This window comes from Pantherophis guttatus, chromosome 4 (genome assembly GCF_059756535.1).
Source record: "Pantherophis guttatus breed Tessera chromosome 4, ASM5975653v1, whole genome shotgun sequence".
Taxonomy (NCBI): domain Eukaryota; kingdom Metazoa; phylum Chordata; class Lepidosauria; order Squamata; family Colubridae; genus Pantherophis; species Pantherophis guttatus.
Window position 1 is genome coordinate 80,282,249 of NC_142066.1, and position 14,202 is coordinate 80,296,450.

The 14,202-nt window shown below is 44.6% G+C and overlaps 2 long non-coding RNA genes across 2 annotated transcripts in view; one reads left to right on the forward strand and one right to left on the reverse strand.

Moving 5' to 3' along the window:
- Positions 1-2,286, forward strand: part of LOC148114196 (uncharacterized) — a 5,440-nt gene extending 3,154 nt beyond the window's left edge. The window contains exon 2 of the long non-coding RNA XR_015733911.1: positions 1-2,286. This exon is cut by the window's left edge and continues 249 nt beyond it. This is a non-coding gene — a long non-coding RNA (uncharacterized LOC148114196).
- The window catches only part of LOC148114195 (uncharacterized), a 133,462-nt gene that overhangs the window by 71,129 nt on the left and 48,131 nt on the right, over positions 1-14,202 (reverse strand). The window lies entirely within an intron of this gene.

Sequence of the window (14,202 nt, forward strand, 5' to 3'; positions counted from 1 at the left end):
GGAGTATAAGAGAACTGTCAAAGTGCCGGCATGCTGCTGTCTCTGTGAGCTGAGCAGCCGCTGTTAGCTGTCAATGTTAGCAATGCTCTGTTAGCTGTTACTGTTAGCCAATAAATCTGTTAGCCTTCAGATCTATCTGGCCTCAGTCTGTTAGTCCCTTCCAGGACATAACACCATGGTAGATGTATCCAATAGTGGTAGATATCACAATACCGATAGGTGTACTACAACAGTATGCATATATATTGGAACTTTCAAAATCCAGATAGTCACTAAGTGATACAGAGATATATAGAAAATTCTTTTTTAGCTCAAATAATACACAATAAAGCAATCACTTCCATATCATCCTTCCTAGCTCTGCAAAAAAGTTTCTTTTCTCATTTAGCTTTTTTTTTTTCTGTGCAGTGGTTCATAAAGAAATCCTATAAAGAATAGGATGAGGTAACCACTATTTCTATTTTTCTAGGAAATTTTTTTTAGATCTATTAAGTCAGTGAGGGATAGAGAAACATTCTTGGAAATGAATAAGTAATGTATAAGACTAGTGCTTTGTTTTACAGCATGCTACTACACATGCATAGATTTGTAGATGGAATCTGGCTATTCCTTTTTTAGAAGAAATTATGTAGATATTTGAACAGGAGAAACAAATAGTAGGATAAGATAAGCAAAAGAAAATATGAAACTGGTTTTTCACTATAGCTCTTCACAGCATACTGTCATCTAGTTTGTTTTTAATTAAAATATTTAAAATAAAATCAATACAGGTATGAATATTGACAGGATCATGAAGTGTTGCTGGACGCATTGACATTTTCCAAGAACCACAGTGGGTATCCACATGAAATGCATATTGAATCTAATGACAATAATATATTTTGAAATGTCTTAATATACTGACCCTTCTTCTGAGAAAATTATTGCTTGTTATATTGGATCTTTTTGTTCTTGCTTTATAATGCAAGGAAAATTTATTAGAACTTCAGCAAAGTAACAATCAAATACATTTATTTTTAACTTGATGTAGCCTTTCACATGTAGAAAAATGCTCCTTTCATGAAATAACTTCTCACCAGATTGTTTTACGAAGAGACTTGTACATAATGCGAAACTTTTTTCTGTCAAAATAAGGCAGTAAGTACACAGATTATGAAGATTTTTTAAGCATATATAAATATCTCAGTTTTATGTCTAATCAAATGTAGAAGAAACATTTTTCTCAGCTTTGAACTTCATAGTATGCATTTATTTAATTGACATGTTTTGATACCCAGAATGTCAAGAAATTCATTTTTCCTGAAACTGTCTGCTCATTTTTTACTATATTTGTATAGTAATGGCATTGTATTTTTTCTCATGCTAAAAACAGTTTTTTCAGCCACATATCTTTAATCACAAAACTTAGTTAATAAGTACCAATTCAATAAGGACTAGTCACTGCCTATAATTTAAGAGTATTAAGAGTATTTTTAAGAAAAAGTTTTTTGTTTGCAGTTAAGCTAATTTTACTGATCTTTAAACTGCACTAATGAGGGATTATTTATCAATATCCAGTTTATTGTTGAGATTGTATAGCATAACAATTTCCATATAAAGAATATCCATATTTCTGTAACAAAAAATGTTATAGTGAATTTAAAGATTTGCCTATTAGCTGGTACCCCAAGTATAATCATAACCCTGATTTGCATAATTAAAAACTCTCAGATGCATCTACTACAATTTGTTTAACACAGTATGTTTTTGAAAAAAGTAATATGATCAAATAAATGTAGCAGGATCTTGGGGTTACACTGCCCTTAATCATATTTATCCCCAATCTTCAAGTATTCTGGACTAGATTTTCTCTCATTTGTTTCAAAACTGGGCATAAGAAATGAGGATAAGTTCAAATTTACCAGTAAAGAACTTAAAAATAAAACGTACAAACACTTTTCAACAATAATTGAACTTTGTTCCATCCCTGATATCTTTTGCTCAGATTAAGACACTAATTAATTATTGCTATTATACATGAACCAATAAAATAAAGATATTTTACAGATTATTAAAGAATATGAATCTTTAATAAAGCCTAGATACTGGTAAACACAACAGCAGAACACTTTATTTTTATTATTTATTTATTTATTTAAAACACCTTTCAAAAAAAAATTGTACAAGAACTCATAGCTAAGATATTTTTCCATTTCTACAGGATTATGAATTTATTCTTGAGTGCCATTTGATAGTTTAAAAATGACAACTGGTAACCTGATGAAATAATAAAGTTTCTTTCCTCAACCAGTATTTCTCAATGTATTATTTAACTTCCTTTTGTAATCTGGGTAAAACTGTAATTAAATAATAGAATTTTTTTTAATCTTTCTATTGAAATACAATGTATTTTTTTTTAATGAATGGCCAAGTATTTTCAACTGAAGAAAAGAAACTAAAACAAAGAACTATCTCAATATCGAACTGAATGTATTTAGTCAAGCCAACATTTTTGTATTAGACCTTGAGCTTCTACAAAGACAACCTGCTGCTGACTTTTCTTATCTTTTCCAAAATTTCAGTCTCACATAAACTGACCTAGTAAAAATGAGATTCTGGAGATATTACTTTGTCCTGAAGAATCTTATTAGCCTTTAGTAAATAAATTGTGTCTGAGTCCATTGAATTTCTATGATCTTCCAAGTGAAATTATCTATTCCTAGCAATTTCTGCTATGCAACATAATCAGTTATACTGAATTTTAAAAACTGCATGGTTCTGTCTTATTTTCTCTCTCATTTAAAAACTGGGAAAGATATAAGAGAAATGGTAATATTTTGGACCAAATCAAGGGGAAAAGGATCAAAGTGGGAAGAATTGACAATAAGTTGTTGAGGACATCTAAGTGTGAATGAAACAGAAGCATCATTGTATCTGCTGTTTGGCAGATCTAGCAAATATAACTGGAAATTACAGTTACATTACTTCTACAAATATTTGCAAAATTAGTCCTCCAGGATCCTCCCTAACAACCAAGATAGGTCCCCCTGAATAACCATAATAATAGAATAGAAGAAGGGTAGAAGGATAGTTGAGATGAAAAACCAAGATCTTAATCTTGCCTGTGCTAAACTTGATATGGTGAACTAGTTGTCCCATGTTAGGAGATTAATTTGACAACCCAAGAGGGATTTTCAACACATTGTCAAGCTAAGCATTGATGTGTAAATATCAACTACATAGATAACAACTACATAAGTAGAGCATAGTACTCAAGCTGTAGTCTATTTGGGTGTGACAATAAGATGCAGGAGTGAATCTCATGAAAAAAATATTTTGCATGAATTCAAAGATTTTCTTCATTATGAAACATTTATGTGATTACTTCATTAACAAAGAGTTATTGCCGATTCAAATGATGTATGTTGTTATGTTATGTTGTGTTGTGTTGTGTTGTGTTGTTTTGTTATGTTGTATATATACGTACATATATGTAGATTGTATATATACGTACAATGTACAATATATACTTACAATGACAATAAAGTTATTAAATTAAAATTATATTACATTACATTACGTTATGTTATGTTAATCATAATGTCATTAAAGCACTTGTAAATTTTGCATTTTGAATATCATTGTCAGATAATTATCTGAAACAGTGCCACTGAACCACCCTGTCTACACTGGAAGGATGGTTTTGTGTTTATACTTTCCCTCCATTTTGTCTAAGGGACTGAAGGGGGAGTGGCTTAGCCACCCTATAAATATGACCCCCTTTAGCTACACACACAGGGTAGACACATGGAAGGCACATAGGAGACACACAGGAGAAGGGATTATGCTCTAGGCACATTTACCTCAGAAATAAATAAAGACCAAGATACAATGTTCTGTGATTTAAAATGTACATAGTTTATTGATTTTATATAAACAAAGTTTTTCTTGATAAAAGAAATCTGGCTTAATTGTAGCTGCTGGGACATTCCAAGATCTTATTGACCTCTACAACCTAAACTAGAAACTTTTCTAACAATCATTGTGTCTTTATAAGAAAAAATTGCCAAGATGTTCATTTGGCAAATCATTGACATTTGGCAAACACTATATTCACTGTAAAATTGCCAAAAGATTCCATATGGTTATTTAGCTAATTATTAAAGTAGAAATAAAACTAGATTATGTGCATATAGGAAGATAAAAACTTCTATATTCTTAATTACAGGAGACAGAATTTCATTTTTATTAGCAATTATATAAGATCGTATCTAAAGGTATTACTTTTACTGATTTCTGGCTTCCATTCTTTTTTCTTATATTTTTATAAATAAAATTGTAGCACTATTTTAAAAGAAAAGAAGGCAAATAGAAGAAAATGGTTAAATAAATAGAAGAGAGAAATAGGTCCTTCTTCCTCCCTTATTAAATAAAAATGTAATGTACAACTTAATATAATGGTACCAAGGAAAAAAATAATAAAACCTTAATCTGTTGAGAAGACAGTTTTAATTAACGGCGGAAAGGATAGAATCATTTTAAATGATGAACAATTTTTCTGTGTTTAATAGATGGAGAGATCCTTATCTTAAGTATAATTTATTATTATAACCCCCTCCCTGCCCAAACAGGAGACCCTACACTATTTCTGACAAATGGCATTCCAGTCTCTTCTTGAAAGCTTCCATTGATGAAGCTCCCACAACTTCTGAAGGCAAGCTGTTCCATTGGTTGATTGCTCTCACTGTCAGAAAATTTCTCCTTATTTCCAGGTTGAATCTCTCCTTGTTCAGTTTCCATCCATTATTCCTTGTCTGGCCTACAGGTGCTTTGGAAAATAGATTGACCCCCTCCTCTCTGCGGTAGCCCCTCAAATATTGGTACACTGCTATCATATCACCCCTGGTCCTTCTCTTCACTAGTCTAGCCATGCCCAGTTCCTGCAACTGTTCTTCATATGTTTTAGCCTCCAGTCCCCTAATCATCTTGGTTGCTCTTCTCTGCACTCTTTCTAGAGTCTCAACATTTTTTTTTAATAGTGTGGTGACCAAAACTGGATGCAGTATTCTAGGTGTGCTCTTTCTAAGGCTTTATAGAGTGGTATTAGTACCTCACTTGATCTTGATTGTATCCTTCTATTAATTCAACTTACGATTGCATTGGCTTTTTTGGCTGCCGCTGCACCCTGTTGCCTCATTTTTAAATGGTTGTCCACTAAGACTACTTCCTTGATAACAACCAATATATTTGGGGGGGGGGTATTTTAAAGTAAATACTTTCAGTTTCTGAGCTCTGTATTTTTCTGAGTTGCACATATAAATGAGATATACTGTAGGTTTCACTTAGTAATAATGTTAAATATGATAAATGAAAGTTAAAGATTATTCAGTAAGATGTGCTGTATATCACAAATAATATTTTGGGTTGACCCTTGCCAATGTTGCTATTCTTCTCAGGGGTGAAATGCTCCCAGTTCGGACCGGATAAGCCGATCCGGTAGCAATGGCAGTGGGTGGTTCGTTGAACCGGTAGCAAAAACCCCTGCCCCCCCCATGCCCACCCAATCACCCAGTCACCCACTTACCCGCTTGCCCGCTTGCCGCTTCTTTCTGGCTTGCTCATTTTTCCAGCCTTGCTGCACCTGCTGCAATCCCTCCAATCAATTGCATCAGCTAACAACTGAATCTGCCTGCCTTCTGCCTTCAATTTGGTAAGTAACTGGCTTTTTTTGGGGGGGGGGGAGCTTTAAAAAAATTAGTTAATTGGGTTTTTTTTTAGGAGTTTTATTTTTTATTATTTAGACATTTATTTATTTATTTATTTATTTTTAAATTTATATACCGCCCTTCTCCCTGAGGACTCAGGGCGGTGTACAGCCAGAATTAAAAAACATGAAATACAAATATTAAAAACAATTAATATATATATAAATTTGGCCCAAAATTAAAAATACAAACCAATTAAAACATTTAAAATTTCTTCTTAAGCCAGCCCGGCTTGCTGGAAAAAGTGGGTTTTAAGGGCACGGCGGAAGGCACTAAGGTCTTGGATTCTCCTTATCTCTGGGGGCAACTGATTCCAGAGGGTAGGTGCCCCCACAAGAGAAGGCCCTCCCCCTGGGAGTCACCAGCCTACATTGATTGGCTGATGGCACCCTGAGGAGGCCCTCTCTGTGGGAGCGCACGGTACGATGGGAGCTCGTCGGTAGCAGCAGGCGGTCTTGAAGATAGCTAGGCCCGATGCCATGGAGCGCTTTAAAGGTGATAACCAACACCTTGAAGTGCACCTGGAAGACCACTGGGAGCCAGTGCAGCTCGCGCAGGAGCAGTGTTACATGGGAGCGCCATGCTGCTCCCATCACTACCCGCGCTGCTGCATTCTGGACCAGTTGGAGCCTCCGGGTGCTCTTCAAGGAGAGCCCCATGTAGAGAGCGTTGCAGTAGTCAAGGCGAGAGGTGACGAGGGCATGAGTGACTGTGCACAGGGAATCCCGATCAAGAAAGGGCCACAACTGGCGAATCAGACGAACCTGACAAAAGGTCCCCCTAGTTACAGCTGTCAGATGTTCCTCCAAGGACAGCTGCATATCCAGGAGGACTCCCAGATTGTGAGCCCTTTCTGTGGGGGCCAAAGACTCGCCCCCAATAGTAAGTGATGGAGTCAACTGACTATATCAGGATGCCAGGAGCCACAGCCACTCAGTCTTGGAAGGGTTGAGCTTGAGCCTATTCCTCCCCATCCAGATCCGCACAGCCTCCAGGCACTGGGACATCACTTCAAGGGCATCATTGGGGTGGCCTGGGGTGGAGATGTACAGCTGGGTGTCATCAGCGTACTGGTGTATCTCACCCCGAAGCCACGGATGATCTCGCCCAGAGGCTTAACATAAATGTTGAACAGAAGGGGCGAGAGGACCGATCCCTGCGGCACTCCACAGATGAGAGGCCTCGAGGTCGACCTCTGCCCCCCTGCCAACACAAACTGTGACCGGTCAGAGAAAAAGGAGGAGAACCACCGCAACACAGGGCCTCCCACCCCCAACTCTTCCAGCCGGTGCAGCATGATACCATGGTCGATAGTATCAAAAGCCGCTGAGAGATCTAACAGGACCAGAACAGAGGAGCAGCCCCTGTCCCGAGCCCTCCAGAGATCATCAACCAATGCGACCAATGCCGTTTCCATGCTGTGCCCAGACCTGAAACCCGACTGGAACGGATCTAGATAAGATGTTTCCTCCAGGAATTGTGGGAACTGTTGCGCGACCACACTCTCAACAGCCTTCACCATGAAGCGAAGGTTGGAGACAGGACGGTAGTTGGCCAATATTGCCGGATCCAGGGACGGCTTCTTGAGGAGAGGCCTCACCACCGCCTCTTTCAAGGCAGCGGGGAAGTGGCCCTCACTCAGCGAAGCGTTGATAACAGCCTGGAGCCAGCCTCGTGTAACCTCCTGGGAAGCCAGTACCAACCAGGAGGGACACGGGTCCAGTAAACATGTGGCCGCACTAAGTCTCCCCAAAATCCTGTCCACATCATCGGGAGTCACAGCATCAAACTCCTCCCAGATAACATTCTCAAGACTATTCCTCGTACTCTGCCCTGATCTACCCAGTCAGAGTCCAAATCCCCCCGGATCTGAGCGATTTTGTCATACAGGTATTGTCCAAAATCCTCCGCCCTGCCTTCCAAGGGATCCTCCCGCACTCCCGGATGGAGCAGTGAGCGGGTCACCCTAAACAGGGCGGCCAGACGATTCCCTGATGACACAATAGAGGCAGAAAAGTAATTAAACTTTGCCGTCTTTATCGCCATTAGGTAGACCTTAATATGCGACCTTACCAGTGTTCGATCAGATTCAGCGAGACTGGCCCTCCAACCGCTCTCCAGGCATCTTTTCTGGTGCTTCATTTCCCTCAGCTCCTCAGTGAACCAAGGAGCCGCACGGGATTGGCACTGGGTCAGAGGCCGCAAAGGCACAACTCGGTCCAAGGCCCCACCAGCCGCCCGATCCCAGGCGGCTACCAGGTCCTCGGACGAGTCATGTGTTAGATCCTCAGGAAATGGCCCAAGCTCCATCTGGAACCTCTCAGGATCCATCAGGTGCCTGGGGCGGATCCATCTAACTGGATCCACCTCCCTGAGGCGGGGGGCAGCGGTTCGAAGATCCAGGTGAAGGAGTGAGTGGCCTGTCCATGACAAGGGTTCCATGTCTATATCCCCAATAACAAGACCACTCAACCACTGGCCAGAGACAAAAATCAGGTCCAGAGTGTGACCTCCCCTGTGAGTAGGGCCATGAACTAACTGGGTCAGGTCCATGGCCATCATGGAAGCCATGAACTCCCAAGCCACCTCAGACATTTCACCAATGGATGGCAAGTTGAAATCACCCATGACTAAAAGCCTGGGTGTATCTACTGCCACAGTGGCTATCACGTCGAGTAGCTCAGGTAGGGCTGTTGCCATGCGGCAGGGAGCCAGGTACGTAAGCAACAAGCCCACCTGAACCCCATGACCCCACCTCACAAGGAGGGACTCACATCCGGCTATCTGAGGCACAGTGGTCTCCCTCGGACCCAGATCCTCATTAATAATAACCACCACCACCCCTCCCCTCCCCTGGGCCCTCGGCTGATGGAATGCTCTGAAGCCTGGTGGGCACATTTCGATCAGAGGGACACCGCCCTCTGGGCCCAACCAGGTCTCCGTAATACCCGCCAGGTCCGCTCCACCCTCTTGAATAAGATTGTGAATGAGGGGGGCCTTATTTACCATGGACCTGGCATTGCACAGCATCAGCCGAAGGCCCAGATCCTGAGTATCTAAGCCACCTAGTGTCCGAGCGGAGCCTTGGGGACCGGGGCAAGCAATTGCTCTCAGATAGCAAGTGTGAGCCCCCGACATATGATATGGTCCCCTGCTCCCGCCATATCTGCCCCTCCCCTTCACCGTGCTGATGGAAAATTCCTCCTCCGGATAGTCCTCCAGCCCCTCCCCAATCCCTTGACCTGCACCCTCCAAACCGTCCCCCTGTGCCGGGCTCGGCTCTGACCCTAGTGGGTTTGTCCCGGTTCCCCTTAAAAAATCATTATTCCCACCCCTTAAAAATTTCATTAAAAATTTACGTAGAAAACCCCTCAACCCCCTCTTCGCTGCATGCCATCTCTCGGGGTTCCAAGACCCGTCATCAAGATAGGCCCTCGATAACATGGAGGGCCAGGCCTGCGAGAGGGGGGAGTCTCGCAGTGCGAAGAGATCAGCGGATGAATACATCTTAAGGTTCCAAAAGTCTATCTGGGGAAGATGGAAAGAGGCCAAGGATTCTTAATGATGGTTTAAAGAAAAGTCCAGGGGAGAGAGTCCACCATTTCAGCCGGGGGTCAAACCGGACTCCACTGTCCTCCCACAACAGTGGAGAGGAGTCTCAGGCAGCTGTCCCAGAAGGCAATGACCCAGTCACCCTCTCACGGTGGCCAGTGTCAGCAGGTCTTATACAGTGGCTGACGCCGTGTTAAATGCAGGGTTTTAAGGAAACCGTAATGCCCAGCCGATTTATTATCATGGCATCGGTGTAACACCAGGCCCTGGACCCCTTCCGGTACATACATTTTGTCCCCTTTCCACGAAAACCCGTCCCTATGCGTGAGCAGGTGTTTGTTTACCTTAAACCAGCTATCAGTGTTTAACTCCCTTTGCACCTGCTCTTTCCAGTCTATTGTAGTCTCTGTAGTTATGGCTGCTGCAGTCCTACCACCGTTGGGCATCATAGCTTGTACTATCTTATCCCGTTTGCTCTGGAATTGAGGCATCCGAGAGAGAGCGTCGGCCAAGAAGTTCTTGCCACCGGGCATGTGTTTTAGCGTGAACCGGAAACGCTGAAAATAATGTGCCCACTGGACTTGTTTAGGAGACAGTCGTCTGGGAGTTTGTAATGCTATAAGGTTGCGGTGATCCGTCCACACTTCAAATGGTACCTGTGCTCCTTCCAAAAGATGCCTCCAGGTGAGAAGAGCCCAACGAACAGCAAACGCCTCCTTTTCCCAGATAGCCCAACCCCTTTCTGTGGGACTGAATTTTTTGGAGGTGTACGCACATGGGTGTAACTGACCTTGGACATCGGTTTGTAACAACACGGCCCCTACCGCAACATCACTTGCATCCACTTGTACTATGAATGGTTTCGATTGATCAGGATGTTGTAGTACGGGTGCCTCAGCAAAACAACGTTTCAGGGTTTCAAAAGCTGTCTGGCACTCCATCGTCCAATCCAAGCGCCGTCCAGGTCGCGGAGGCCCCTCCCCTTTTGTGCGTAGCAGGTTTGTTAACGGCAAAGCAATATGTGCAAATGTTGGGATGAACTGACGATAGAAGTTAGCGAACCCAAGGAAGCTTTGTAACTGTTTCCTTGTTGTAGGGGCCAGCCATTCCAACACAGTATTTACTTTTGTTGGATCCATCGCTATACCGTCCTTGGATATCCTATATCCGAGATAGTCTAGTTCTGTGCGATGGAATTCGCACTTGGACACCTTAACATACAGGCGGGCTTTTAACAACCGTTCCAATACCTGACGGACTAAACTAATATGTTCCTCCATAGACTCAGTGTATATTAAGATATCGTCTAGATACACTAGAACCCCTTGGTATAGATAATTGTGTAATACCTCATTAATCAATTGCATAAAGACTGCGGGAGCGCCCTGCAATCCAAACAGCATAACACAAAACTTATAACTGCCCAACTCGTCTCCTTGTTTTACACGTACCCTATAGTAAGCCTCCCGTAAGTCCAATTTTGTAAAATACTTTCCGGTCGCTAATGCAGCTAACAGATCCTTCATTAAGGGTAATGGGTATAATGGCTCTACGCTTACTGCGTTCAAACCTCGATAGTCCACACATAAACAAAGCCCTCCATCCTTTTTCTCACGGAACAACACCGGAGTGGCCATACGTGACCGACTAGGTTGTATAAACCCATGGGCTAGGTTTTTGTCAATGTATCTACGTAATTCTTCCACCTCACGTGGGGTCATGGCATGCATGTGTGGTTTTTGCAGCTTTACCCCAGGTATTAGTTCAATAGTTCAATAGACTTAGTTTACTAAGTCAGTGGGATGATGTGGTGGTAACGTATCACATTCCCCTTCATCAAACACTGCCGCTAGATCTGCATATACTGCTGGTACTCCAACGGGACATATATCGCTATCCAGCCCCAACGAAACTCCTTGCTCTTTCGGAACCTTCTGTGAGCTACCTGGATCTGGTCCTATCGACAGACGGAGTTTCCTGAAACCCCCCCTCCCACCAGATCGTGGGCTTCCATTTATCCAACCAAGCCAATCCCAAAATCACGGGTTCGATCATTGTGTCCACCACCACAAACCGTATGTTTTCCCAGTGAGCTCCTATCTCCATTTTTACTAATTCTGTCACTTGGGTTGCTGGGGCTCCCCCTAAGGTAGATCCATCCATCTGTTCGAATGTTATTGGGATTTTTAACGACCGTAACCGTATACCCAAACGGGTGGCTACAGTTCGTCTTATCAAACACCTTGTACACCCAGAATCAATAAGGGCTTCATGCTGTACTCGTGTTGGCCCCTGTAATGGTGTCAGGGTTATGGGTATGAGGAAGGGACAGATGGGTTCACTTACCATTGGGTCATTGGTGTCCTCTTCCTCATCACTATCAGCTAGCACCACAGGAACTATCCCAGGATGTACAGCAGGACCCAGTTCCTTTGTTGTGGTTCCATTGGGGCTCTGTCCTGGTTGCGATAGACCTCTGGTCTTTTCCGGGGTTGGTCGTCCATGGGACTTTCCACTAGCTGTCAGGGCGTTCGGTCCAGGTGGTTGAGCCGGTGGTAGCGGGCATTCCAGAGCCCTATGGCCAGGTTGATTACACCGGAAACAGCGTAACAGCCGCCGTGTGGAATCAGCTACTCGAGGATCAGGCTCCCCTCGCCCCACTGCTCTGACAGGACCCAGCCGGTCTGGTTGGCATCGGATGGGGATCGTACTCACACCTCCCCTAACCCGGAACTCCCTTAGTCCCACGTCCAGGTCAATAGCTGCTTTACACCACTCAGACAAACGGGGTGGCATGCCCCAATATACACAGGCTTGTCTTAGCTCACGATCCAGTCCAAGATGGAATTGATGAACAAGCATGCGTTTGGGCCAACCCCTAACTCTCCCTGCTAGCCGACGAAACTCTTTTACGTTTTCCTTTGCCAAACGGCCCCGTTGTTCCAAGGCCACAAGCTCCCCCTCAGCTACTTGTGTTCGTGTGTCATCTTCAAATCGTACCCTGAGGCCTTCCAGGAATAAGCCAACATCAGTGAGCTCTCGAGCATGGTCGTTATGCAAGTCCGCTACCCAATCTGCAGCTTCACCTGTTAAAGTCGTTGTAATGGCCACTACCATGGACCACTGAGTTGGATATAAGCGCCCATATAAATCAATATAACTGAGTACCTGGCTCAGGAACAGGGCTACACGGTCTGGGTTGCCATCAAACATGGTCTGCAAGGGGGGTGGTCCCCAGACTGGTTGGGATCCCCATACCCCAGGCTGTCCAGCCGGTACTGGAGGATAAGCTATCTGTCCTGAGACCTGACTTGGCCTCTGCCCCGGAGGGGGGCGAAGCGACCCAAATGCTGTCCCTGTAGCCATGCCCGCCAATGATCCAAGCGATTGGGTTGCAGCATATTGTGTGGCCAGTGGTCGGGGATTGCTTTGGGAGGGACCCACCCATAATTTGGGGCTAGCCAGGCGGAACCGGGTCTCTGTCCCTGCGGAGGATGTTGGCCAGCCAGGGTTAGGTTCTGTCCCCGTCATCCACGGTTGCCATGATTATGCATCCCTGAAGCTGGCTTCACCAAAACGCTCCCGAAGGACTTCTATGGTGGAGTGGCCCAAACCTGTTGAATAGCTCCACTCCCCGTCATCATCTTCCGCCCAGCGCCTTTCTCTCCAGCGGTGGAAACGTTCGCTGTAAGGGGGTGACACCTGGTCCTTCGGGGCCCTTGCCAGAGCAGCCAAAGCGGGGCTCTGCCACCACTCTCCTAGCAATGCCGGGGTGCCCCCCCCCTTGCTGCAACAGCGTCCTTACCATCCACTTCCTGGCTTTGACAGCGTTCTTTCGGACGTACCGAGGGCTGAGCTTCAGCCGGGCTTTCCTCAGCTGCAGGCAGCCCCTCCTCCTCTGAGGGCGGCATTGCAACAGTCGTATCCACTCCCTCTGCCATTCCGTAGGCTTGCAAAGGGTAGCGCCGATTTCCTCTCAGGAATGCCGTGCGAGACGCAATCAAAACACAGCTACAGCCTTATTCAGCTCTTTTGGCACGCTGGTTTATTCGCATCCGCATCTGGCTACACACTGTGATTCGTAAACACGATTGAAATCGGCGCTACATTACACCAAGAATGGGGCGTTTATATAGCCCATCTTTCCATTAACCCATTAGGACTGCGCCCTTGTTTGTTACCACGCCCCTCTTTTAGGGGCGTAGATTGCGCCCTTGTTTATTACCACGCCCCTCTTCTAGGGGCGTAATTGGTCTTCAGCGTGTTCTGGAAGGTGCTGCCGCTGTGTCCTCCGGAATGGCCCTAATCCCGTCGCACCCGATACCACCACCCCACACCCCGCATACAGCCACCTTCACCCAGTGCCACCACCACCAAGTATGTATATGTTCCTCGATGCTTTCAGCACGCGTTAGCGATGTTGAGCAGGTTGCTAGGCTCAACAGGCAGCTGCAACAAGATGAGTCCCTCAGTGCCCCTGCCCAGGCTCACATCTCTCCTCACAGCAAGTGGATGTTAATGTCAATAGGGCCGATGGAATTGCCAGAAACCGGGGCCAGCTGTGGGCATACAAAGAGCTATTAAGTCTGGGTGCAAGAAAAATCTGGTCGGGAAGATAGTAGTCCAGGCCGTGCCCACAAACCAGGCCGCGGCAGAAAAAAGAAAGGGGGAAGGAAGGGGGGGTGGAGACAAACAAAGAGGGGGCGGGACAGTCCACATCATCTTCCAGCTCTTCCCAGCTCCCCCAGTCTCCACCAGATCTTCTCCCCCCCCTTAACTTCCAGATCTTCAATAAAGCCTCCAACCAGAGAGCTCCAAATCGATGGTTTGCACTCTCTCCCTCACAGCTGACAATAGACCTAGTTTGTAGAGGTCTAGATTCGAAGAGATTCAGGCGGGGCCCGGC